This window comes from Lissotriton helveticus, chromosome 8 (assembly GCF_964261635.1).
Source record: "Lissotriton helveticus chromosome 8, aLisHel1.1, whole genome shotgun sequence".
Classification (NCBI taxonomy): Eukaryota; Metazoa; Chordata; class Amphibia; order Caudata; family Salamandridae; genus Lissotriton; species Lissotriton helveticus.
In genome coordinates, this window is record NC_136069.1 from 32,219,231 (window position 1) to 32,245,585 (window position 26,355).

The 26,355-nt window shown below is 47.9% G+C and overlaps 1 protein-coding gene across 1 annotated transcript in view; it reads left to right on the plus strand.

Annotated features, from left to right (window-relative positions):
• Positions 1-26,355, plus strand: part of LOC144772277 (uncharacterized) — a 50,639-nt gene that overhangs the window by 13,940 nt on the left and 10,344 nt on the right. The window contains exon 2 of the mRNA XM_078656508.1: positions 839-896. The gene's annotated coding sequence lies outside the window, so the exon portion shown is untranslated. The remainder of the gene's footprint in view (positions 1-838; positions 897-26,355) is intronic.

Consider the following 26,355-nt stretch of genomic DNA (forward strand, 5'->3'; position numbering starts at 1 on the left):
CAATAACCCTGCTTCTTTCCATGTAAAAAGACGTTCTGCAATAAATTGCCCTGCCTGTGATGTGGGATTCTGACTCAGCTTGCAGATGTATCAGATGATGTGGACTTACCTTAGTAGCCCCACCTACTTGAGAAGCCCCTGAATTGCCCCGTGTTGATGATGAGGATCAACTCCGTAAGCCCAATAGGACAGTCATGAATACCTGATCTCTTCCATGCTGAATGTCTCTCTCTACCCTGTTTGTGGAAATCTATATGTCAACTGTAGATACCTGTGATCAACTAGGCTTGTCTTCTGAAGTGGTGCCTCGTGCACGTATAAGGAAACTGTGCTACTTATCACCCGGGGATTCTAGGATCTTTGTTTCCTCATGTTATTGTACACAATGTCTGCACAAAAGGAAACAGAGGTATGTTGTATGCATAACATGCCACTAATACAATAGGTGGTCATGCAAAATACCGAACAACCATTAGCAGATCAATCACCTAATATCTCACGAAGTTCCACTTGTTCATTGAGGAATGTCTGTGATATTTGTACACAAATAGACCGTTAAGCACACTGGTGCACAAAGAAGTAAGTGGTATTATTAGTCACTGGTAGCAGCTGGAAGCAGTGTTGTCTCTATTAGCAGCGTTAGCCTCTGGTAGCGGAATATGTTTTTGGTGACAGAAAAACATGAAAATACGAAGAAACACTGTCCTTGATGTGACACTGGCTATCATCTTGATGATATGCTTGCTTTTATAGTTTTTTGCAACTTAACTTAGTGTGCATGTATGCGCGGAGCGTGGTACCTTACCTGACTTTAATTGGTTGTCTCTTTATCTTTCAGATTGTAGCAAAATAGTTGTCTGGATTCTGTGGGATGAACGATGCATTTCCATGTTCAGGTAAGTGTAGTGTCTTGTGCATAACAGAACGCGGGACACTTATTGTTACAAAGGGACTCCTTAGCTCAATGACGTAAGTGTTTGGGTGGGGTTGATAAATTCATGACGCATTACGTTTCAGTTTACCGTTACACTCAGAAGAATGAAGACGTGTAATAACCAGCTCTCTGTGTGGTGTGATTCATTGCATGCTACCAGGCTAGGGGGGATGCTACAGTAATGATGATACTTGTTCTCTGGTAGGCTTGGGCTCAGTGCTTAATTTGAGCAGGTGCTTTCAGGTGCTCAGCACCTGCACTTATTTTTTTACAAATTAAGCACTGCTTGGGCTCCAGCGTTGAGTTCAGCTCAGGCGGGTGCCCTTGAGGTAAAACATCCTCCTTGTGAGAATGCGAACCCCAGGGACAGCACCCAGCCACACTCAACATGGCCACCAAGATCTCGCAAGATCTCAGCTTGATCGTTACATAAAGCGGCATGTAAACAAAGGAAGCATCCAGTGCTCTGCAATACCAGAAAGAGCATGTTACCGAAACATACAGAAGGTACAAAAAAAATAAAACAATGGAGCACCCCCACACCTCTTACATTGTTAGCGAAGTGTGCATTCACGCCGTGCTCGGGGGTATTCGGTAGTGCTTTGAGGGGATATTATCTAGCACTTAGCGAAAAGAGTGTTTAGGGGCAGAAGCAACATTGTACTGGGGTGAGATGTGAGTCTATGTTCAGAGGCTCATGATCAGGGGCATGATGCACACAGCGTTCAGGGGTATCATCGGGGGCATTATGCACACTGTGTTCAGAGGCATGATGAAGGACTTGACTGCATGAGCCAGAGTTATACATCAGGCTTTAACCCGTTGGCTGCTGCCGTCGGCCAACGGTCGCCGCGAACACTACCTTGGGAGTGTTGCGCCTGTCCGTTGGCCGACACGGCCCACCCGTTTCTTCAAGCGTTCAACTGGTGCAGAACGTTCGAAGCAGCCAATGGGTTAAAGAACTGTTCAAGGGGATCTGAAAGTACAGCTGTTTTAGAAAACCTGGAAGGACCGTATGATTTTCTTTTGGACATCTCCTTCCATGTGGTTAGAGCAGCTGCTCTCTGATGGAGCTATGGTAGTGCCAGTAGAAACATATTTCTGAGAGACTGGCAAACTGTTTAAGCACAAAAGAATACAGCCGTGCATCTACCTTTCGAAGAAAACAAGATTTTTGGTCTTGAGCTTGAAGAAAGACTTGTTGTAGACGAATCTAGGACTCTAGTTAAATATTCCCGATGTATGCCCTTATGTGGTTATATCAAATCATATCCTTATATTCTGTGAATACCAAAAGTAGCATGTTTAGGATTTTGTCTTAAGTTAGTTCTGTGAATCGGCCCCTCAGCTTGATCGTTACATAGAGTGGCATGTACACAAAGGAAGCATCCAGTGCTCTGCAATAACAGAAGGAGCATGTTACCAAATCATACCGAAGGTACAAAAAATATAAAACAATGGAGCACCCTCACACCGCACCCAAAGGCGTACTTACATTGTTAGCGAAGTGTGCATTCACGCCGTGCTCGGGGGTATTCGGTAGTGCTTTGAGGGGATATTATCTAGCACTTAGTGAAGAGAGTGTTTTGGGGAGCAGAAGCAACATTGTACTGGGGTGAGATGTGAGTCTCTATGTTCAGAGGAACATGATCAGGGGCATGATACACACAGCGTTCAGGGGTATCATCGGGGGCATTATACACACTGTGTTCAGGGACATGATGCAGGACTTGACTGCATGAGCCAGAGTTATACATCAGGCTTTAAAGAACTGTTCAAGACGGATGTGAATATACAGCTGTTTTAGAAATCCTGGAAGGACCGTATGATTTTCTTTTGGATATCTTTCTTCCATGTGGTTAGAGCAGCTGCTCTATCTGATAGAGCTATGGTAGTGCCAGTAGAAACATATTTCTGAGAGACTGGCACACTGTTTAAGCACAAAAGAATACAGCCCTGCATCTACCTTTCAAAGAAAACAAGATGGTTGGTCTTGAGCTTGAAGAAAGACTACATAAAATATTCAAGGAAAAGAACACTCTTCTTCCACCCATCAGTCTCATTCCTCTTCTTTTTAGGCAAAGTCGGTCTAAATCTTCATTTAGACAACCACCTATTAGGGAATCTAATTACAACTCAAAGAAACTAAAAGGAAGAAGATTTAAGTTTCAAACCATACAGAAGGCCTGCTTCCCTAAAGAATTCTCAGCACTCCAGATTATGCTGAAATTGGCCCAAAGCAGCCAGTTGGAGGAAGGATAAAGCATTTCAACAATGGGAGGAATCTACGTGAGATTCTTGGATTCTGGAAGTAGTAGAGGAAGGCTGCAAATGTTGAAATCTCTTTTCTCCTCCATCTAAGAGATTCATTCTCAAGATCGCTTTTATGTTACAGCCATCAAGACAGCAATTCATGCCCTTGTTTTAAAAGAAAGCAAACACAAGGAGATGATGGACGTAATCTAGTGGCAAAGTGAGCAAGGGACCCATGTCTGGGCATACCCTGGCAACTTAGTGCGAACAAAGCAAACACAAGGAGATGATGGACGGAGCGCTGAAACTTTTCAAACACTCACCCCCAGTCACAGATCTGGGTTGAATCCATCATCGTTCTTTAGGTCACTTCGCCACCCCAGTTCAGACCCAGCTATATGCAAATCAGTCTTGACCCTGTGCCTCATCGGAACAGTTTAGCCCGAACTGCCAAGCCAGGTCTTCCCTGGCCTGAAAACAAGCATCCTGAGACAGGTTTCAGGGCAACACTCCTCATCAGCCGTGCTAGCTTGAATCCAGTGGCACAGTAAGCCGGGGCCCATGTCTGGGTATACCCGGTACACTTAGGGCGAGAAAGCAAAAGACATACAGATGGTGGACGGAATGCTGAGAAAATCAAACATTCTCCCCAGTCAATAGATCTGGGTAAAATCAGTCTTGACCCTGTGCCCAATGGGACCAGTCCAGCCCAAACTGCCAGGCCAGGTCCTCCCTGGACTGGAAACAATAATCCTAGGACCGGTTTTTGGCTTTCATCCCTCATCAACCAGGATAGCACGGGACCCACGTCTGGGCATACACGTCCCATTTGGGGTGACAAATGCAAAAAGAACAATTGATGGACAGATGCGGAACAATGTCAAATATTCACCTTCAGTACCGAGATCTTGGCCTGAAGCCATAGTTTTTCGCTCACCATGCCATTCCAGTTTGGACCCAGCCATATGCAAATCAGTCTTGTCCCTGCACCACAAGCATCCTGGGACCGGTTTCAGGGTATCACCCATCATCAGCCAGATTAGCCACTCAGAAAACCAGCATGCTTGTTTCCCCACCAGGGATGGCCTGACTGACAACCTTCAATGATGCACAGTCGTATCGCTTGTTTTTTGTCAAACGTGTCGAATCCGCAATAGATTACTAGTTTCCACAGTCTGGTTGCGAAATTGTCGAGGGACTCCTATGCTAGGTGACATGTGGTGTTGAACGTGCACCTTTCGAAATCTACGTTTGTCTGTGAGACATTTTATTATTCCCTTGTATGCTGCTGTTTGATCGCGGGGAAATGTAATTAGCAGGTCCTCAACCTCATCACCTACAAAGTTTAGGAACAAGTCTATGTTCTGGTCATCTGTGTATGCCTTGCATTTGGCACGCATGTATCGTTTGAATTGCCTTATCCATATTTCCCACCGAATGCCTATTTGTGGTTCTTACAAGCAGATCGGTAGTGGTCTGCTGAAAATTGTTTTTGCGCTATTCTTGTTGCTTACGTCTTCTGTCATTTTGTTGTTGTGCAGACCTTCTTCTCCTTACTCTGTGAGCAGTTTCTTCTTTTGCTGTACTTGATTTCCTTTCTTTCTTGTAATTTCTCTTTATTTCTCCTTTATTCTTCCTTTTTGGGCCTTTTTTTGTGTTGCATGACTTCAAAATGGCCGCCTGGCCTTCTCTAGCTCCTTATGACCCTGGGGCTGATTCAAGGCCGACCCTGAGCTGGGGCTGATTCAAGGCCGACCCTGGGGCTGATTCAAGGCCGACCCTGAGCAGGGGCTGATTCAAGGCCGACCCTGTGCTGGGGCTGATTCAAGGACCATGAGCTGGGGCTGATTCAAGGACCCTGAGCTGGGGTTGATTCAAGGCCGACCCTGAGCTGGGGCTGATTTAGGACCCTGAGCTGCTTCAAATCGTGACATAAAAGATTAATCTTCAAAATGTTATCCCCTGTACAACTCATCATATGATTCTCTGGACTCAATTATGTGATCTAAAACAAGCCTCTGAAGAATGCTCTGCACTTGCAGTGGCAAAGATTGAACGCTGGGTCACTGGCAGCCTCTGGCCGGCTGTATATATTATGCTCTCTCCTACGGCAACCCCCAACAATAAAACATTCTATAAGAGCGCGGTATTACTGGAACATTCTATAAGAGCGCGTATTACTGGAACATTCCATAAGAGCGCGTATTACTGGCTGAGTATTATCCCCAGTGTTGCCTCTTGGTTGGAGATTATCCACCCACTCGCTTGTAGGTGAATAATATTCCTCAATATTCTATTGAAAGCGGCTATAAATTCATTGGATATCACATTAGGGCTTGCTGTGTATGAGACCATGGCAAGCCCAAGTTTGTGTGAAATATCTGGACCATATGTGGAACATCCAATGTACTGCCATACTGTGTAGGAGCTGTTTCAAATAGCTCAATCATATATGCACTATGACGGAGGCCAGTGCATTGCTGCCCAAACTCAGAGAGACTGCTTTGGAATAGGTTGGGAGATTAACCTTTTAACGTTAGATCCAACGGTTCTCTGTAGCTTATTAGACTTTTTTTAAATCATTGTTTTAAGTATCTAAATATTCTATGTTCACTGGTGGAAGATTGTTTGTACAGCGCATTATTATTATAATCAAATGTGCAAGGGTGCTTTTGTTCTCAAACAGAGGACATTCACAACTTGAGACTTGCCCTTGAAGTTTCCTTTCTTCAATTTAATGCTTTCATTGTTTTTCGTTTAGCAGGTTCAAAAGCGTGTGAGCTCAGGACTGGGATAGCAAACCTGCATACCCGGCAAATGTGTCACAATAATAATGGTAAATTTTAAAGGCTGAAAATGAGGATTAATATGTACACCACTTTCAGCTGTAACCACATTATTCTCAGTTAAGCTTATCCACAATACTGGTGCCTAGTTATCAGTGTGGACGTGTTCTTCTTTCTCATGAAGAACGCCAAATCCATAAGTACAAAACCTACACTTTCAGGCAATGTAGAGAGTGTTTTAATTAGGGGAAACATCCTTTACAACAAAACTTTTACAACGCAGTGCTTTTACAACGCAGGTTTTACAACGAAAACCATTACAACGCATTGCGCTGGGGGGCGCTGTAGGATAGGGAATAGATTTAATTTACTATCCAACACCTTCCCTAGTGTCCACGGGGACTGGAGTTGGAATAGTAAATTAAACTATTCACTATCCAGCACCCCAAAGCGCTATGCGTTGTAAAGGTTTGCGTTGTAAAAACTGCGTTGTAACAGCATGCGTGGTAAAAGCATGCGTTGTAACGTCATACATCCTTTAATTAGAGCTCAAGAGTTGCTCCCCTCTGGTAACTATAACCACTGGCAGAATTGACAATAATATAAACTTTGCAGATGGGCTAATTCCATTCATTAACAGTATTTATTCACAGTAACATTCTCATTCAAAACCTTCATTTTTTATTTTATTATTACATTAAGATTAGAAGATTAATGAGACACCAAAGGCGCATGCTCAACCATTTAGACCTGAAGGTCATGTCAGTTAATTCTCATGTGGAAAGTAAAATAATGAACTTGAAGTCTCATTTAGATGTTGCCGGACAAGGTACTCTACCACAAATGCCCGGGCTGACAGTCTGTTCCCTCTGTTTAGAGTCGGGGGAAGGGGCCATCATGATTTCACAGATTAAAAAAAACCATTTGATTAAATTTAAAGCATCAACTGTCAGATACATCATGCAACTTGCATCAATGTGCTGATACATTGTGATTATACTATACCAACTCGTTTCCCTCCCACTAACCCCCACATGAGGAACTCTGGTATGATAACATATTAGCAACATTTTGGTGTAGCTATAGGTATGTAACAAGGCGGGATCACAGTATACAATGAACAGTTTGCAAAACAACACTTTTTGTGCCTTGAGTGATTCTTAGGCCTCCCAGGATTACAGTGCATATGCCATGTATCTTTGCTATTGGATATTCGACTATGTCATACCGAACTGGTGTACCCTCCCCCTTCAGCAGATCCAAGAGCATCTGTCTACACGCCCTTAGATCATCTTCTAGCTTCTCGTCCCGCCTAACATGCCTCATTCTGATTTCTTCCGCAGTCGCCCACTTCAGCATGTCCCGCAACCATTTCCCATGACTGGGTTGGCATGCATGCAGCCATTTAATAGCAATTTGTTGCTTGGCAAGCACTAGTCCCAGGCTCAGAAATTTACGGCTATGTTTTCTTTTGGCAGGAGCCGGGAGAAGGCCTAACAACACTTCGCGGGGAGTACCTTCAAACTCCCATCCAGTAGCTCTCCCAATTATCCCATTCATCAAACCAATGTACCGCATGCTAGAGGTTTGCTGCCCTATAATAAAACTCTAGATTGGGGTGTTCAATACACTTTCTTTCCCAGGGTTTTTTCAACATATGTAGTCCAATCCTTTTCCGCTTTGTGGGCCATAATAGATCCACGAGGAGGCTGTCCAACTCTCGAAAGTACCGTCAGGGGATCTCATGCGACAAACCCTGCATGACATATAGGCAGCAAAGCAATATCACCATCTTAAATAGGGCCGATCTCCCCATCAGTGTTAGAGGAAGGTCCTTCCAAAGTTGGACCGACGCACGTACTCCTGTCAAGACCCTACCTAAATTCAAATCCAGGAATCTCTACCTCTCTGTGGTTATCCTAACACCCAAATAGTGGACTCCTTCCAGGCGCCACAGCAGTGGAAGTTGCGAGAGTAGTATGGGGTCCATATGTGTTAGGGTCCCTAGCAGCATGAGTTGTGACTTCTGGGCCTTCATCGAGAGGCCGGAGACCGACGCAAAGTCAGACAGTCCTGCCTGCCGTATCGGCAGTGCCTCTGCCGGGTCCTGCAGATACCCCAGGGCGTCATCGGAGTAGAGCGATATTATATGCACAGTTCTCCTCACCTTGATTCCCCATTGCATAAGTCTGTGTCGTAGCAACCTTGCGAGCGGTTCCATTGCCACCGCAAATAATAGCGGCAATAGAGGGCACCCTTGCATCGTTCCGGGCATAGAGGGAAGGACTCCTACACATAGCCACCAGTTCGGCCTCTGGCGGTCGGTGCAGTAGACAGTAGTATTATCTACGCTATAAATTTGGGGCCAAACCCCATTTTCCTCATGACCTGCCAAATGTATGCGCCATTACCAAATCAAAGGCTTGTTCTATATCGAGGAATTCAATCGCATATGGGCCATCTTGTATTTCAGGGGCCTGGAGGACGTTAAAGATTCTGTGAAGATTTAACGTGGTGCTCCTTTTAGGAATGAACCTACATTGATCTTCATGTTTAAGTGTAGGTAGGTAGGGAAGCATTCGGGATGCCAACAGACCACTAAGTATTTTGGTATCCACGTTAAGCATCGAGAGAGCTCTGTAAGATTTTACCTCATCTTCTGGTTTGCCCAGTTTGCGCACTAACCCCGCAAGTGCTTCTCGCATAGTATCCGGGAGGCGCCACACTTGGTAAGCCTCGCTGTATACCTTCAACAGCCTATCTACAATGAAGTCTGCAGATTTATGATAACATTTTGCAGGAAAGCCGTCACCTGCCGGCTTTTGATTTTTCAACAAGGCAAGAATTTCATCCGTAGTCAGGGCTGCCTCGAGTATAGTCCTATCTTCCGGCCTCAGACTAGTCCTGCTAAAAAGTACATCCCACTGGGTTCTGGCGATGTCATTTCCAGTGTATACAAGTCAGTTAGTTGAGGTCATATCAGCTTATTTATACCCCCCTGTGTTGTAAGTAATGTGCCCCCTGGGTCACTTAATGGCATAATGGGAACTCGGGAGTCCTGCCGCCTCACCAATCTGACTAAGAGAGCCCCCATCTTGTTCCCCCCCAGCATGTAGTCTCTGTCCGTGGGCCATATAAGTGTATTTTTCCAGTTTGCGCCAGTCATCGAGTTCGGCGCTACGCAAGCGTCACCACTCTTCTAGCCTGGAAGGTTGAGTCGGGAGCATGTTTTCAATTTGTAATAATATGGATTCATCTCGTTCCAGGTCACCTATCAATTGTTTCCGCACCTCATACATACTCTTCAGAGTACCACTTTCATTGCTTCCCAGTCATGAGCCATACTCGTAGAACTTCCCCAGCTTTTGTGGAAATAATGCCCTATTGCATTCTGGACCGTGGCCAAAACTGGCAGGTCTGCCAGTGCCTCCGCACGTAGGTGCCATTGCGGCACCACTGGGCGCGGTACTTACCAAGCCAGGGAGAGCAAGAGGGGGTATGGTCAGAAAGATACCTCGCCGGATATGTCACCTTGCAAGTCAGAATTGCGAGGCCTGGAGTCGAGTCTGCTATATGTTCCCGCTGCCAGTGTGTAGCAAGAGAATATTCTAGCAGTCCGGTGCCTTTCCCTCCATACACCTTTTAACCCTAAGTCTGGCATCAATGTCTGCAATCATGACATCATGTGGGGTGTTGTGTGTATTCTGGGAGGCTCTCGGTCCAGCGCTGGGTCTAGTATACAATTACAGTCGCCTGCAAGCTATATGTCATTGGTTAGGTATGGAGTTGCTGCTGTTACCAACTCAGTAAAGAACTGCGGGTGATCCGCATTTGGAGCATATACCAAAATTAGACAGAGATCTTGTCCATCTAGCACTCCAGACAAGATCACAGAACGGCGGTCAGTGTCCACTACATGGCCCCTGTGCTGAAACCGCACCCCGGGAGCCACCCAGATTAAGGTACCCCGTGCGAACCGTGAGTACGATGTTGCATACAGCTGACCCCTCCTTTGCTTACGCGGTGGCAGGAGACCGTTCCCCCTGACATGCGTCTCCTGTAGAAAGGTGAACAAGATATGATATCTCTTAAGGTATGCATTCACTCTTTGACTTTTCCTGGGCTGTGCTAATCCCCTGACATCCACGTCAGGAATTTAAATGTCTTATCTACCATTCTAGTTTATCTGCAGAACCTGGTCTATATTTGAACAAAGTTCCAGGTAGCGCCTCGTCACACCCTTACCCTTTTATCCTTCTAAGCTACCCCCACCCTGTGTTGAAACAAGAAAAGAACTTCCCATACCTACAACTGCCCCCACCCTCTGGGTAGTACCACCAAGCCGGTCTGCCTCACTAAAAACTGCTGGTCCCATCCCATACCCAACTCTGTACTCATGAGTATATCAAATCAAACACATGAGATAACTGCTGTGCAATACTAGGGGTCGGTGCCCCACGACCGGCACCAGAGGAAGGAAGGACTAGAAGAAAAACCTCCCCCTCTCGCTACCCTGCCGCAGCCAAACGACTCCTGGTCCCTACATGTGAAAGCTGTGCACCTCAATACAGTGTTATCTAGAAGAAATTCTCGCCCAAGCCCCTCTGCTTACTAGAAAGTACATACACATTTTGGAATAGAAGTATGTGGGGGCCCAGATCCAGATAGCACCTCCTTCCCCAGTTCCACAACAGCAGAAGCATACAAACGGATTCTGCAAGTCCAGGATGTAGTAAAAGAAGTTTAATTAGTGGGGGCCTTGCAGGAGTTCCTGTCTGTGCCACCACCCATCACAGCCTCTGGTCTGTAGAAATGACCATATTTTGTCAGGAGAAAATCATGGATGGCCGTCGTCTGTGCTGTCAGTGTAGTACTCAGGGCCATCCCGTCTATCTAAATGAAGTTTTGGAGTTGCCAGCTGGACATTTATTTCACGCAGTGTTCCATGAGAGCAAACATCTATGCGTCCCTGTCAAGTTTGCGAGCCAAGCCGTACAGTTTTCGCTGCTCGCCGTCTCTGTCATGATGATCTGCATTTAGTCGTTAAGGTATGTGGCCTTGATCTCCCCGAAGACGGAAAAGGGGGCACCAGGAGGGTGTCCACCGAGTATGAAGCTTCAGGCGCTGAGCAGAAGAAACGCACCTTTCCCTGATGTAGGACCCGGAGTTTTGCCTGGAACATAAAACTTATTGTGTAGATTATGGTTGCGGAACTTCCCTTTGACTGCTGGAAAAGTTTGTTGCTGCTCTTGGACCTTCAAGGTGTTATCCGGGAACACAGAGATCGAGGGGGGCGGGGGGGCATCACTCGCATGCACTTCAGTATTGCGTCCCTATCTCTGTACTAAACATCCGGGTGATAATGGCCATTGGCGGCGCACCAGGACTGGGGGGCTGCTCCAGCGCTCTATGTGTTTGTTCCACTGTGAAGAATGTTGATGATGTCTGTGGGTGCTTGATCTTTTTGATCCACTCCCCGAGGACCAGCTCCGCTGACTGCTCTTCTGCCTTTTCAGGAAATCCCACAAAGCGCAGGTTGTTCCTCTGAGACCAGCCCTCTGCATCTTTGACTCGGACTTCCAGGCGGATGGTAAATACCATTTCGCGAAGAGTCACCACCTCTGACTGCTGGTCCGCCACGTCTCCCTCTGCAGTGGTCACTCGGTCCGCCACCCCTGCAGGTCCTCTCAGAGCAAGGTGACATCGATGGCCACAGAGTCTATTTTAGTAACTAGCTTTGTGCGTGTGCTCTGGATGGCTGCCATGAAGTTAGATAATGTGAGCTCCTTTGGTGGGACTGTCACAGTTGAGTGCTCGACAGAGTCAGTATGCACCTCACCAGCGCTTCCCGCCGGTGCAACGACCTGGGTATAATTGTCAATTTTGTTAAATTGTGTAGTCTTGGTGGTCTTATCTTTTCCCATGGTGGCCCTGTCTTTGGCCAAGTTCAGGGCCCCTCTGGGTATTGTCAAATTCACCCTTCAGGCACAATTACAATTACTGACCCACAGTACCCTGCCAGAAGGATGTTGTCTTCAAGTTTTTCAAGTACAAGTTTGAAACTTGAAAAACTTGAAGACAACATCCTTCTGGCAGGGTTCACAGATAGCGTGAAGCAAGGGTAGAGTCTTTTCCACTTGTCCATGAGGCCCAATGTAGCTGGGTCCAGCGGTGGTCAGTATTAGTACACCCCAGGCCAGGCTATGTACAGAGATAGAAGTCTCACCGCCTCATCGCTTGCCTCCAAGCATCTCCACAGTCCGCAGGTGCTCTGGCCAGTGCTTTAAATGGAAAAAAATAAGTGCAGGTACTCACCTGAGATGTGGAGAAGGGGGCGGGGCATCGGGCAGTGCTAAGGGACGGGGCCAGAGGCACACATTTAATTGTTTGAGGTGTAATTGGTCTGTAGATATGCACACTGCAGACAACACGCATACAAGAAGAACATACACAGGGACATAGAAGCACTTGCACGCAGACAAGGTATTTAGTTCATGTGTTTTCGGATCGCATATTCTGATGTCCACATTACAACAGCTTGATTCCCCGACCCTTCCCCCTCCCGCCATCTCCCACCCCCATAGCTGTGCTACAGCGTCATCATCACCACCTATCTCCTCGATCTGGCTCTAATCAAGTGCTGCCTTACTCTGCTATGCCAGCAGGAAGCCTACTCTTAGTTTTGAGTCAGGAGATGTGCCTCTTAGCAGGCATTCTCGCACACCTACAGTGAAATTGTTTCCACGCCCTGCCTGCTCTGATTGAATACATATGCATGTTGCTCAATTAGTAGATTGTAAAAGATTAGCACTCGAGTGCTTTACGAAAACGGACCGACTCATGAGCTGTGTCACGCTTCTTTCTTTTCAAGCCAGATTGCACGGAGTTGGCTTGCTGCCCCATGAGTACCGGTACTCTCTTTGAGACTAGAAAAAGTTCCGGTACTTAGAGGCAGAAAATTTAGAAGTGCCGGTACTCAGTACCGGTGAGTACCGGCCCATTTAAAGCACTGGCTCTGGCAATGGAAAGCCGCATGGGTCTGCCAAGTGTGTTAAGGGGTGGCAGGCAACCACAGTCAGGCCGGGGCCGCCACAGCGCAACCACCACGTTGCCAGAGCCCCGTTAGCTCATAGACACTTCAGGGCAACAGGACCCCCCACCCCACACTTAGCATGCATCCCGCAAATAACACACTAGACACCAGTGTTAGGTTGGGAAGAAACTGCTGCAGGTTTATTTTATTACATACAACATTATGTAATCATAGTGGGTTATCTTACGGGCAATCCAAGGGCAGGCCGCATTCTCGCCACCTGCCCGCCTGATGAGCCAGGCAGCATCGTGGCGAACCACCATGTGCTGCCCCTTATGGTAAACATAATACTCACGCCCCTTGCGGGGCGTACTAGGCAAACCCCCGGTTGCACAGGCCCACAACCGCCCGAAGGACAAATGGGGCGCCGACACGTGTTCCTGGAACCTCCCCTGAGGCCCCAGGTCTTAGGCTCTGGCACCCCTATGTGCCCGCTGAGGTCCAGTGCTGAACTTCTCTGCTTCCGGATTGCCCTGTAACTCCGCCTGCAACGAAAAATTAGAACATTAAAACGTTCAAACTGTCCTCCACAAGCAGACACACAGGGTGAGAGGTCGGGAGGGAAAATGTGTGTCCCCACGAGGACACTCAGACGCGTCCGGTGCGGCAAAGAGGCAGAGAAAATGGCGAGGGGGGCTTAAGTACTCCTCGCCCTGCCTGCCGCACCGGACGTGACCATCAGCTCCTCCTAGCTCCCCTCGGAACTCTGCCTGCCCGGGGGAGGAGAGAGGCTAGAGAGGGGCGGGGGGAAGCCCTCTGCGTCTAAGGGGCCGCTCTCCTGATGGCCACTGCGTGGCCTCGGGCAGCCGCATAGACACTTCAGGGCAACAGGACCCCACACTTAGCATGCATCCCGCAAATAACACACTAGACACCAGTGTTAGGTTGGGAAGAAACTGCTGCAGGTTTATTTTATTACATACAACGTTATGTAATCATAGTGGGTTATCTTACGGGCAATCCAAGGGCAGGCCGCATTCTCGCCACCTGCCCGCCTGATGAGCCAAGCAGCACCGTGGCGAACCACCATGCGCTGCCCCTTATGGTAAACATAATACTCACACCCCTTGCGGGGCGTACTAGGCAAACTCCCGGTTGCACAGGCCCACAACCGCCCGAAGGACAAATGGGGCACCGACATGTGTTCCCACAACCTCCCCTGAGGCCCCAGGTCTTAGGCTCTGGCACCCCTATGTGCCCGCTGAGGTGCTGAACTTCTCTGCTTCCGGATTGCCCTGTAACTCCGCCACAGCCCGGCCGGCGGCAACCGACGCCGGACGGGCCCCCCCTACTTAGCCTCCTTCCTACCTGCAACCTATATACGTATGTCTATCAAATAACCTTTCTCAGTAGCAGTGGATCCAATAACCGGACTGCTTCCTGCCGGACAGAGGAAAAGTCCCTCCTAAAGGAGGGCAGAGAACCTATCCCTGCAAAAATAGGCCAAAGCTGTTACCCAAAACATTCTTGCCGGCCAAGGCCACTCAAGCTGACATAAGACTGTGTAGATCCTACGCTGTGCACACTTTATTTACATAAGACTGAAGGGTTAAAGCTATCCCTCTGTGCTAGGAAGTTGTGCAGCTGAGTTCCATACGGATCATACTCTGACCCCCGCGAGAAGCTTGTAGCACACCCTGTCATCTCTGACATGACTGTGAGATATGCGGCATAACCTACATCTTAAACGTTAATGCCTGCACAGGCATCTCACTTATTCCAAGGAAAACGGCATAGAAAGCCCAAGATATCTGTCCGCCACGAGAGCCGGGGGTGTCCTGTACTCCTGCTGCACTCGAGGCTCGTACACCTAAACAGCCAACATCGCTTGCATGATTCCTGTAAACAGACATTATCGCAGGCCAAGGCCCAGGCACCACTGCTTCAGGGTGAGGCTGGCGTACACTATGCTTTAGTTTAAGCACTTGTGCTTCTATACTCAAAGAATACAGGCGATTATTGTAGGGAAAATACGAGAGTATTATGATAATTAACTAGTGAGGTGTACCTCCATTAGATATAACAGGATCTAAAGGAAAAAACAGCAGGCTCCACATGCTCTCTTGATTTTCGCCTGTAGACTGCTTAGTCCATGCTACCTCTAAGATAGCTTGTCTGAAGTTGACCTAAAACCACCCACGTAAGGGATTGCTTAGACTGGTACAGGGTGCCTCCAGGAATTGGAGACAACAAACATCAGGCCAACAGCTCAAATTGGGAGGAGTACTAACCTCCAGTACCTGTCAAAAGGACATGCCCCAAGACTGCCGGGTGGTCAACTCTTATCCTGCCCTAGTTAGAGGCTCCCAGGACCTGCTGCCCAAAGTGACCTTAGGTGAGGAACCAACCATGCCCCGGATTGCTTGCAGCCGCCAAAATAGCTAGCCCTCCACCAGCGGCGAGTGTGGCAAGGGCATGCCTGAAACAGGGGAGACTGGCAGGCAATGAAATTGCAGTGCCTATGCTATACCATGCCCTACATAACATGCCTGAGACAGTAAAGCAAGGAGCCTGCTAAACATGGGAACCAGCTACTGTCTCTTACATTGAATGCTCCCCGGACTTGCACAAGTGCGACCACTGTTAGCGCTGTGAAAGACAGTCTGCCTGAATGCAGTCTCATACCTCTATTTGTACTTTGACTTTTAGGACCTGCCCACCTGTCACTTTCTCCGTCTGAAAGCACTTTTACCTCCTGCTTGTGATAAGTTGATCGTGCATGTCACTATGATCCCAGTAACTTAGCGTATGCTTTACAAAGGTGTTCAATGGTGCTCCCAAATAACGTTTAGTTCCATAGAACGCGCCTGACACCTGTGGTTAACTGCTGCGGCAACAACTAAATTACAAGAAGATGCAGCGACAATAATGACAAAACTGGGGGCAAGCCTAGCGTGCCGCATACTTGTGGAATCTCTGTCATTACCCCCAGCTAAAAATGACAAACGCACCCTCTGGTCATGACTAATGGCTTAGTCAGAGCTGGTCGCAGCCAGAGATAAATAATCGCATCCATGGCCCTGCTAGTCAGGTACGAAAACTAGATTGTACAAAGTACCTTCTCGAAAGGGTTGGGTGAGGCAAGCAAGCTTACCTCCAGCGCCATGGTCAATAGTGTGGAACGTGTCATGCAACTACGACGATTTTTATCTGCGATCATGAAACACGCATCGTGCTTGCGTCAACCACAGTTTACGAATTTTAGTTCTAGTGGTCAATTTACTGACCTGAAATGCATTTAAACCTCTACATGTACATTGAAGCTTATGTAACTCGCCCCTAAGTCACATATCCTCTTGTAATGGCAAGATAGCTATACCCTGAAACATTTGCCCACGTTTGTCACTTAGCTGGCTGAAACTAGTGTTAGCTCTGTAAGGTGTACACAGTCCACAATAGCAGAGCATAGCTTGTGTAAATTGGAACGCTTCCACTCGCATCCTGTTCCTAAGCAAAATTAGCTGTTTCTATCCATTAACGAAATATGTGGTCCAAAGTCAACGTAATGCAACAGGTTCTATGTAATGCGCTCTGACACCACAGGCAAAGTTCGCGCTATATAAAACGCATTAAAATAAACTGAGCTACAGCTCCTGCCCAGCAAAAGTTGCATCCTCCTCTATGAATCGGCATGAGCGAACAAACCTAAACCCTTTTTCCTGCACACACAGCATCGGAGGCGGTGTAAAGAACTTCATAGGATGACAGAACGGTCAAGTAGGCAGCAAAACCAGGACATGCAGGAGCACGGGCCACAAGCGCCACGCTGGCGAACAAGCAGCTTCCTGCTGTGATAAAGAATCATCGCCGCCACGACCTGCAGACACACTGTATCCTGCAATGGAAATTGCAGCAGGGATGCACTAATCACTTGCCGTATGCCCAGGCCACGGGCCCTAGTTACCGTGGTCACTTGGGACCCAGGAGAGCCCACCCCGCCCCCCAACTCTGAAGGCACCGTCATATAAACTGTTAACCCCCTGCGTGGGTACTGCCCCGGGACAAAGGCCCAACTGACCCCCTCCAACTGCCCTGAACTGAGGGTGTGCTGCCGCCGTGTGACACCTCCACAACCCCAGTGCCCCCAAGAGGAAATGTAACGGCCATGACCTACCATCTCTCTCGCCTGCTACACTGTGCAACAAAAGACCCGGGGTCGCAACATCCGGAATTACCCATTCGAACAAGAACAAGCTCCCCAAACTAGGAGCTTCAACCATAAAGAGATCTACTAAGTTGAATCACATGCCAAGGAGCAGCGCAGTGCATATGCTCTAAGGCACACTCTATGCCCCATGGTAAAACAATTAATGAATGAAGCAGTCCTGTAAAACAAACTTGCCTGAAACAACGGCTCTCCCAATAATGCCTATTGGTGTGTTCTTTCTGAACCAGAGACGTTTTACGGCATGGGCAAGTGGGCTCTGGCCCAGGGCCCCTGCCTTTCAGGGGGGCCCCATGGTATCTGCAGAGTCTTGCCCTGATGTCCTCAAATCATTTAAATAGAATATTTTAAAACCCTTTTCCTTTCATTTACTCATAATGTGAGTTGTATGAGAGTATACTATAGACAGTTTGCTGGGAAATGTTGTGCTTGTGTTCGATGCAACATCCATCAACAAGTTACTTTTAGACGAAACAGGAGTGCATAAATGCGAAATGGGAGTGTGTAGCCAAGAATATTTGCAATAATATTAGTGAGCTGCTGCTGTGTTACCAAATTGAAAACATCACTATCTCTGAATATTGGATGTAAACACATTTAGAAATTTGGACAAGTGTGCCTGTTCACTGTCAGAAGAGCGAATAAAATGCTGACACTGGATCATAAATTCAAAGCTGTTTCGCACAGGGGCCCCCAAAATATGTTTGGCCCAGGGCCCCCAAAACTCTTAAGACTTTAACATAAAAGTTGTGATATGACTGCCTTGAAACCACATCATTTGTGGTCCTCAACCCTGAAAAACAACACGCAATTAATCAATAAAAGAAATGTTTCTACGAAGGAACAGTGGAGCAGCGCCATCCATTGGTGTACAAATTCACGGCGGAATGTTACATGGACCGAAATAACATCCGAACCGGCCAACGGTATGTCCTGACCTTGCCCAATCAAACCCTTCCATTGTCGAATACACTGCATAGTTAGTAGCCTGCAAACACGATACAACATGCACTATCATTTTTGTTAGGCGCGGGTAGAATAAGTGATTTGTCCAGAATCACAGTAAGTTTTCGGCGTCATTACCGAGACTCGAACCCAGATTCCCAAGACCGAGGACGAGCGCCCTAGCCGTTAAGCCAACTCCTCTTCTAGGCATATACTAGCAATTCGAGTTCTCCATATACATAGGGAACGGAATGAATGGATATACTCTGCGAGCACATAGGAATGGTTGATCGAGAGGTCTACTGCATATACCAGTGATTAGAGACAACTCTATATACATAGGGAAGGGATCTTTGGGTAGAAACTCCAAGTGTCACATGTAAAGGTAGGACCCAGATTCCCAAGACCGAGGACGAGCGCCCTAGCCGTTAAGCCAACTCCTCTTCTAGGCATATACTAGCAATTCGAGTTCTCCATATACATAGGGAACGGAATGAATGGATATACTCTGCGAGCACATAGGAATGGTTGATCGAGAGGTCTACTGCATATACCAGTGATTAGAGACAACTCTATATACATAGGGAAGGGATCTTTGGGTAGAAACTCCAAGTGTCACATGTAAAGGTAGGTGGAGCAAAGGCCTGCGCAACTACTATTGATAAGAGTTCTCTCTATACAAAGGGGAGGGATACGGCTGGGTATCCACAAAGAATCAACTAGAACAGAAGAGAGCATCGCGGTCCACTGCATATACAGTGATAGTACCACTAGTATTAGTACCGTGAAACAGGGCGGGAGATAACGAATTGCTACCCATGCCCCAATGCCCTTACCAAATTGGCATGGTCTTTGGAAAAGGGGGGCACAAGAGATAATTATAACCTCGACCTCTGGCAGCGGAAGGTTGTAATGGAACCGGGACCAGAATGTAACTAAATAAAATCAACAGTTAACAGGCGGGCGGGCCACCCTATGGGTGGACGCCTCACTGCGTCCTGAAAATAATTTGGCTGCGCAATTAGGGAACCTGCCCGCCACTGAAACGGTTCTGCAGCTGAAGTCGGACGCCGACGTGCTGAAACCTAAACCAGGGGCAAGGCAGTGTGCCCATGCCCGACTCAACCACGAGCTAAGCAGAAGAGGACAATGCTAAAGCGCGTGACCCAGGAGAAAGACAGGCCGCTCCGATCTAAAGTAGCCTCTCCAGTGAATCAAGGCCAGAGTCCCTCAAATCCAAAACACTCGCGCCCCCACCAGCCCCCCGAAGGACGGAGACCGCGAACCGGAGGACCACCAGGGCTGTACTGCACCGCATGCAATTTACAGGAGATGACTGCAAACTTAAGCTCCCACAACGGTGGAAAGCAGCATCTGCCCCTCAGGGTCCATGAAACCCGGACCAGCGCTCACCCAAGTACCAAACAAAGTTTAAATGGAATGCCCCCATAGATGTGCCACGCCAATGAAAAGATGAGAATGTGATCCACATTATAATAAGCAGAATCAGCAAAACCCCACAAGAAAATGTATTCCATATTAGAAACAGCATCTCACGAGAGTGCCTACCTTACAGCCCGGCCTTGCCCTACCAAACCACGGGGCCCATGGTACACGCTGTTACCCCAGCACCACCCGTCCAAAGGGGGGGGTTGGGGGCATCCCGGGCCCGGAACGTCTGCCCCTCATGCTTAGCAAATGGCGCGACCACAGCGATCCGTAGCCCGTCACAAGTCCACATACCACTAATAACATGATGCGCCTCCAATGCCAAACGTGGATAACCTCCCTCTGCATGTGACGCCTAACATGCAGCTGCGTGTAAACCTTCCTCCGCAAAGTCCAGGTGCATAGCCCCAACAAGGAAAGAGAAGCCAAGATGGCCGCACCCGGGCGCCATTACCCATGTGTGCCGCACCCATATGTCGCCTGTGCAGCAACTGAAGCCAAGATGGCCGCACCCGGGCGCCATTACCCACGTGTGCTGCAACCTATTCGCAAATGCATACAACATGCCTGCAGAGACCCATCACCGTTCCGGGCCCCCGCACTCACACCTACGAGGCCGTTGCACCTGGTTTGAACATCGAACCGGACCCAAGCATGGACAACAAGCATAAATTTGCCCAGAGCAGAAGGCCTAATGCAGAGCACTGCTGATACGGCAAACCAATGCAGGTAAATGATCAGTATAAAGTAATGGAAATAATACTATCTGCAAAAGTGTACATCTTTGTGACGCCGAATCTAAATATTGCAGTCCGTGGCTAGTTTCCCGGTGTTCACATGTAACCGGAGTGCTTTATGTGCCTGCACCAATGCCTCCTAGCATAACTGCCCAGCAGGTTGCTTACCCTCATCCACACGGACGCTGCACTGATAGCACATGCGAGCCTAGTTCAGATACCGCGCAGGCTACCGAAGACTATAGGATGCAGGGAAAGTTGCTACTGTTACCAGATGAAGAATACAGTAACTTCGGCAAACGCCTAATAAAACTAATTGTTTGTCGTTTTTAATTTCCCTCTTTGTACCTTTATCGCCCAAACAAAATCTGTTTGAAACGTCCTACCTTATGACCACTAACTTCCGTATGCACAAATCTGATTAGTCGGACGCAAAGCAAGAAAAACCAGTACAAAGCAGTTAACGACCTAATAAGCATTGTCAATGTTATTGAACTTTCGCTCAGCGTGCCCCGTGACTCTCGCGGCCGCTCAACCGCAGGCTCTCCTGACCGTTGCCCTCTGCCCGTGAAGCGTGGGCCTAACAAGCCTCTTTGCCTACCCCGGCTGCGCGGGATGACCTGAAATCATAGCTGGCCCACACAAGGACCACTCAAGGTACCCCGCACCAATGCCCAGGCAACGAAAATCGGGCAACACACGCGTTTCCACAAGCCCTCGTATTACCAAGGCTGTAACTCGGAGAATGTCCCAGGGCGCATAGCAGCAGCATGCACCCTCGACCCGCGCAGGGGCGAATGCACCACCGCTGCCCCATTACATGAGCACACCGAGACACTCCCAAACGACCCGACTCAACACAAGTGAAAAACGCTGGCGGAAAGCCCAGCACCCGACGCTAGACAGGCCTCCGGACGACCTCCAGAGGACACACCAAAAGGCACCAAGGTGAAGAAAAATGTGTGTCCCCACGAGGACACTCAGATGCATCCGGTGCGGCAAAGAGGCAGAGAAAATGGCAAGGGGGGCTTAAGTACCCCTCGCCCTGCCTGCCACACCGGACGTGACCATCAGCTCCTCCTAGCTCCCCTTGGGACTCCGCCTGCCCGGGGGAGGAGAGAGGCTAGAGAGGGGCGGGGGGAAGCCCTCTGCGTCTAAGGGGCCGCCCTCCTGATGGCCACTGCGTGGCCTCGGGCAGCCGCACACAGCGGACTGTAAACTGAAAGCTCTGCTCTCTGCTTCCCAAACAGCGAGTTGCACCGTACTCAGACCCAGGGAGCATCTAACGGCCCTCAAATGAGCTGCCGCCTCACTATATCAGCAGCCCCCCCCCACCAGGCTCGCACTTTCAAGGGCTCACCGGGATCGGCACCGGGACTCCCAGCCCCCACCGCCAACCTTCCGCCTCTTGTCTACTCAGGCGCCTCGACAGGTCTTTTGGGTGCTCTTCACCGCGGCCTCCGGAGAACTCACTTTGGAGTCTCGCCCTCCGGGCAGGGGCACGCCACACCACAGAGGTAGGCCCAGTCCAGGGTTCCTCGCTATGGCGCCTACAGGATGGGAGCCAAGTCGGTTTTTGGGCTCAACACATATGCCTCAACCTCAGGTTGCATGGGGATTTGCCCAGGCAGTCTGGCAGTGCAGCGCACAGCAGGATTGTGATGGATTAACGCGGCCTGGATCGGAGCTTTTTCAAGGCTGATCCGCCATCTTGGCCGTTCAGGCCCCACCCCTCATGATTTTACTGTTAGTGTCCCTGCTAGTGTTTTACTTAGGGAACACTGTTATTTTGAGGGAAGCTTTGCCCTTTTTTGCAGGTGAAACACCCCTCCAAACTTCCTGTAGCTAGATTAGCATCAATTGGTTTACAAATATGTCTGGCTCGCTATGCGAACTCCAGGACTTGTTGGATAACAGCAACCAGCAACCGATTGTCACCAAGAGAGAAACTGGAAGGTTCTCCAACTGGGGTTGGGTTATTGCAGTGAATGGAGAGTTAGCACACTGGCTGAACTTGTGATTTGCAGCTCCGATGCAGGACTAACTGGCCCACATGCAGGAACCCTGGTGCCTGCCTGCTAGTCTTAGTAGGAACGCCTCTAGGCCTAATTGCATGGCCCAGATGTAATGTGAAACATCTTTTCTGCACCCGAACAAAGACCTCTGGTTGATAGTTATTAGAGATGCTGTCTCAAGCAATCCATGGACGCATCGGTTTTCAATTCACATGTTTCTGTTAAAATTTGGAAAGAGTCATGGTTTTCGATTTGTTGGGCTGCTACACTGCAACAGTGTTTGCTTCAGTTTTTTGTGACTTGCACTATGTTGCCCCATGAGCTGTCAATGTGTTTCCATTCAATACCCAGTGTGTTTTGGACAAATCTCATACCAAGCCTGCAAACAGGGATGAGGCCTATACAGGATGACATCAGGCCTAACAGGGACTTGTATTGTCTTGTCTTGTTTTGTCTTGTATTGTCTTAGTGGGCCAGCTCACACAGATGGACGCAGGGTTATTGACCTGCCTTGTGAAAGCATTTGATTTCCTTGTCCAGCAAGTTGTGCGGAAAGAGAGGGAGGGTGAGGTGAGAGAAATATGAAAGAGAAGTCGAGAATGTGAAGGGATGTCCGGACACATGGGGCTAAGGTGGAGAGAGAGTAGGATGAAATAAAGAGAGAAAGGAGTGGGGTGAGAAGAAGTTGAGGGTGAAGTGAACAGGACAGCAAGGTAAACTGGAGAGAAAGGAGGGTGGAGGCGGAAGAGAGAAGGGTGACATGGAGAGATAAGAGGGCGAGATGCCGAGAGCAGAAGAGATCAAACCTATGGGTTTAAAGCTCTACAAATACTCAGTTAAAACTAGCAGTCAGAACCCGGCTATACATATGGTATGCAGCTCACATCCGTACAAGACCACCCAACATGCACACACCCAGCTCTCGGACACCAAGGAGACACTGGACAAGCCGACTTATCTTTATGGCCCACCCATTCTTCTTCATGGCCTACCCAGATCCCTAATCCTGGAGCAGGGCCTGTTGTGTGCTCTGGGAGGTGCCTGGCTCTTACTAAGTGGGCGCCTTATTGCAAAGGATTCCTTTGCAGTATTTTTATTCAGTCAGTCAGTCAGTAAGTCAGTCAGTAATTCTTTATTCGATAGTTAAAAAATATCATAAAAGTACATATATATATACAGGTTTAAAAAAAAAAGAATTACAGTACAATTAATAAAACTATTGCAGATTTTTAAAAAAGCAGTCATGTAAACAGTATACACTATGAGGGTCCCTTCAAAAGCCCTCCCCTCTTGAGTTTCTTAACTTTACAGCAGTTCTAATGAAATTCATGATACAACAAAGTGACCATGGGTCCTGTGCTCTTTGTAAAAATAATAAGGCCATTTTGGCGTGACGGAACTTCTCTCTTTTTAGAAGCTCTACCAGGAATCTACGTCTAGGATATTTAAAAAAAGGACACAAAAGTACAAAGTGAAGGGTGTCCTGTGGAGACAAATTGTCGCAGCCGCAGGCACCCTTCTGCTCAATCGTCCGTGTAAAACCTGGTGGGTCTGCCAGTATATGGGGTAAAAGATTGAGCCTCAAACGGGTCATTAAAAACCTATCCTGGGTATTATACATCACATAAATATATGGCTCCATACCCTCTGTATTCTTGATGGAACTATAGTCAACTACAGTGTGTTTCAACATCTCCCGATTTGTTCTAGATGTGGAGAATTGGTCCATCAACAACGATTTGATTTTCCATTTATCCGGAGGTACAATAGAGCTAGGATTAGTAAACAGATCCCTCTGGTCAATGCCCTCCAGGGTTACTTTAACGTAATTAAGCCAAGGTATTTGTAGTCCCTTATCCCTGGACAGGCAATCTGTCAAAATTTGCCTAGTTAGATCTGCCTCCTGGTTGACCCAGATTTTTAGCCAGGCCATAATCGGTCTTAACTTGAGTTCGTCCTCTAGAAAGGGTCTCCCCAATTCCCTGTGTGCAATCACAGCTGGGGAACTCTGGGGGACCTTTAAGATCCTGCGCAAAAATGTATTTTCCACCAGCTGTAATTGCTCTGTGTTGACATAACCCCAAATTTCTGAGCCATACGTGGCTTTAGACCAGCAGATCGAACCATATAGGTTCATGACCTGTTCTGGGGACCACCGGCCCAGCCTTCGGCCATGATTCAATATGGCCCCATTTGTGGAGATTAGTTTAGTGCATCGTTCCTCCACTAAGGGTCTAAAATTGAGTGCCCCATCTAGAAGCAACCCCAGATAAGTAAATAAGGGAGTCGTTTCCAGTTGGTGGCTCCCAACTTTATACACAAATCTCTTACAAGGTTTGGGACCTGCCAACATTACAAAGGACTTGTTCAAGTTCACTGCCAATCCCAGTGTATCCATGAATTTCACGAATCCATCTAACAGACTTTGCAAGCCCCTCGGGGTACGGGCAAGCAACACAGCGTCTTTTCCAATCATCTGCATTTAGCTTATACAGGCTTATTACCTCTCTCATGGTCTAATCACTCAGCGATTCTATTTGATTTAGCATCCCCTTCTCGGTATCACGATCGCTTTACCCCCAATAGCCCACTTACCATTCAGGCTCGGAACACAATCAGCTGGTCCCTATCAGAAGAACATCTTTCCACTTCCATGTCACCGCTGCCCAAGGATATAGAGGGATCTACGGCCTAGTATACTGATTGGATCCAATCAGCCTGCAGGATTTTAGCACCTGAAAAACACATCCAAACCTAAGCATTCGTATCCGACCGCATCGTGGTATTCATAGGAACTTAGGGAGCAAGAGCGAATTTGCTAGCACCAAGAACACAATTGGATAAAGAGCTATAATGGCTCAGAAAGAGAAAAATATAAGACAGTGAGAAGGAAAGATCTCAAGTTTCGAGGTCCAATATCCAGCCAAAGGGGTTTACTTTGTATTCTGGACTTGAAGTCAAGTCGCGGTTAACTCCTCATAAAAATCAAGACTACCTGTCCCAGAATCCAAAGCAGAAACTCTAGATGAGCTACTCTTGCGTATACATGAGAAACTCGAGGGCTCTGAGAATGACTGTACCCTAAACACAGCTACACGTAGGCAACCACAAGGACATACTTAGTATGTATGACCTTTTTTTCACTCGAAACTGTTACTACCAATTGATCACTCGTCCAAAATACATTAAAAAATCGCGGATCCTTCCCCAAAATCCATTAGATAAGACTTTTACATCAGTTAACACGACCACGCCATGAACACGACCACGTTTCTCCGAGGCGAGGCAGAACACACGGTCATTTTGGGATTCGGGGGCGTGTTTTTAGGTTTGAGTGACTGAAGACATCACAGAGAGAAAGAACCTAAAAAACACACCCCCGAGTCCCAAAAAGACGGGGCTTAAACGGAGTGACGCCCCTCTCCTCCAATGGCTGGCCAGCATTTACGAGGCCAGCCAATGGAGAAGAGGGGCGGGTTTTAGCCCCCAATACTGTAAACATTAAATCTCGGCTGCGCGAACACTGCTGCGCAGTGTAACGCTAGGCCGAGACCTAAAAAACAACACTAGACTTCTTTTTATCTGTTAAATCAGGATCTCCTCTTGATCCCTGTCTGGTAGTAGTGATTAGATTGACTCCTGAACCAATAGTTGAAATACTTACCACACTGTTCAATGCTATGTTCAAATCAGGGCTCCTTCTTAATGCATGGAAGGAGTCATCTACTCTCCCACTTCTGAAAAAACAAAACCTTGACCCAATGGAGCTCAATCTATTTTTGAACCATCTCACAGCTTCCTTTCTCGACAATACTGGTAGAAAAGGCCATGAATTCCCAGCTAACCAGATTCATACAGGATAACAACTCGTTCGATCCAACACATTATAGCTTCAGAGGAGTCCGCAGCACAGAATCCGCCCTTATCAAGTCTGTTGAAGAAATCAAGAGAGGCTTTGGATGTCGGGGACAACGCTGC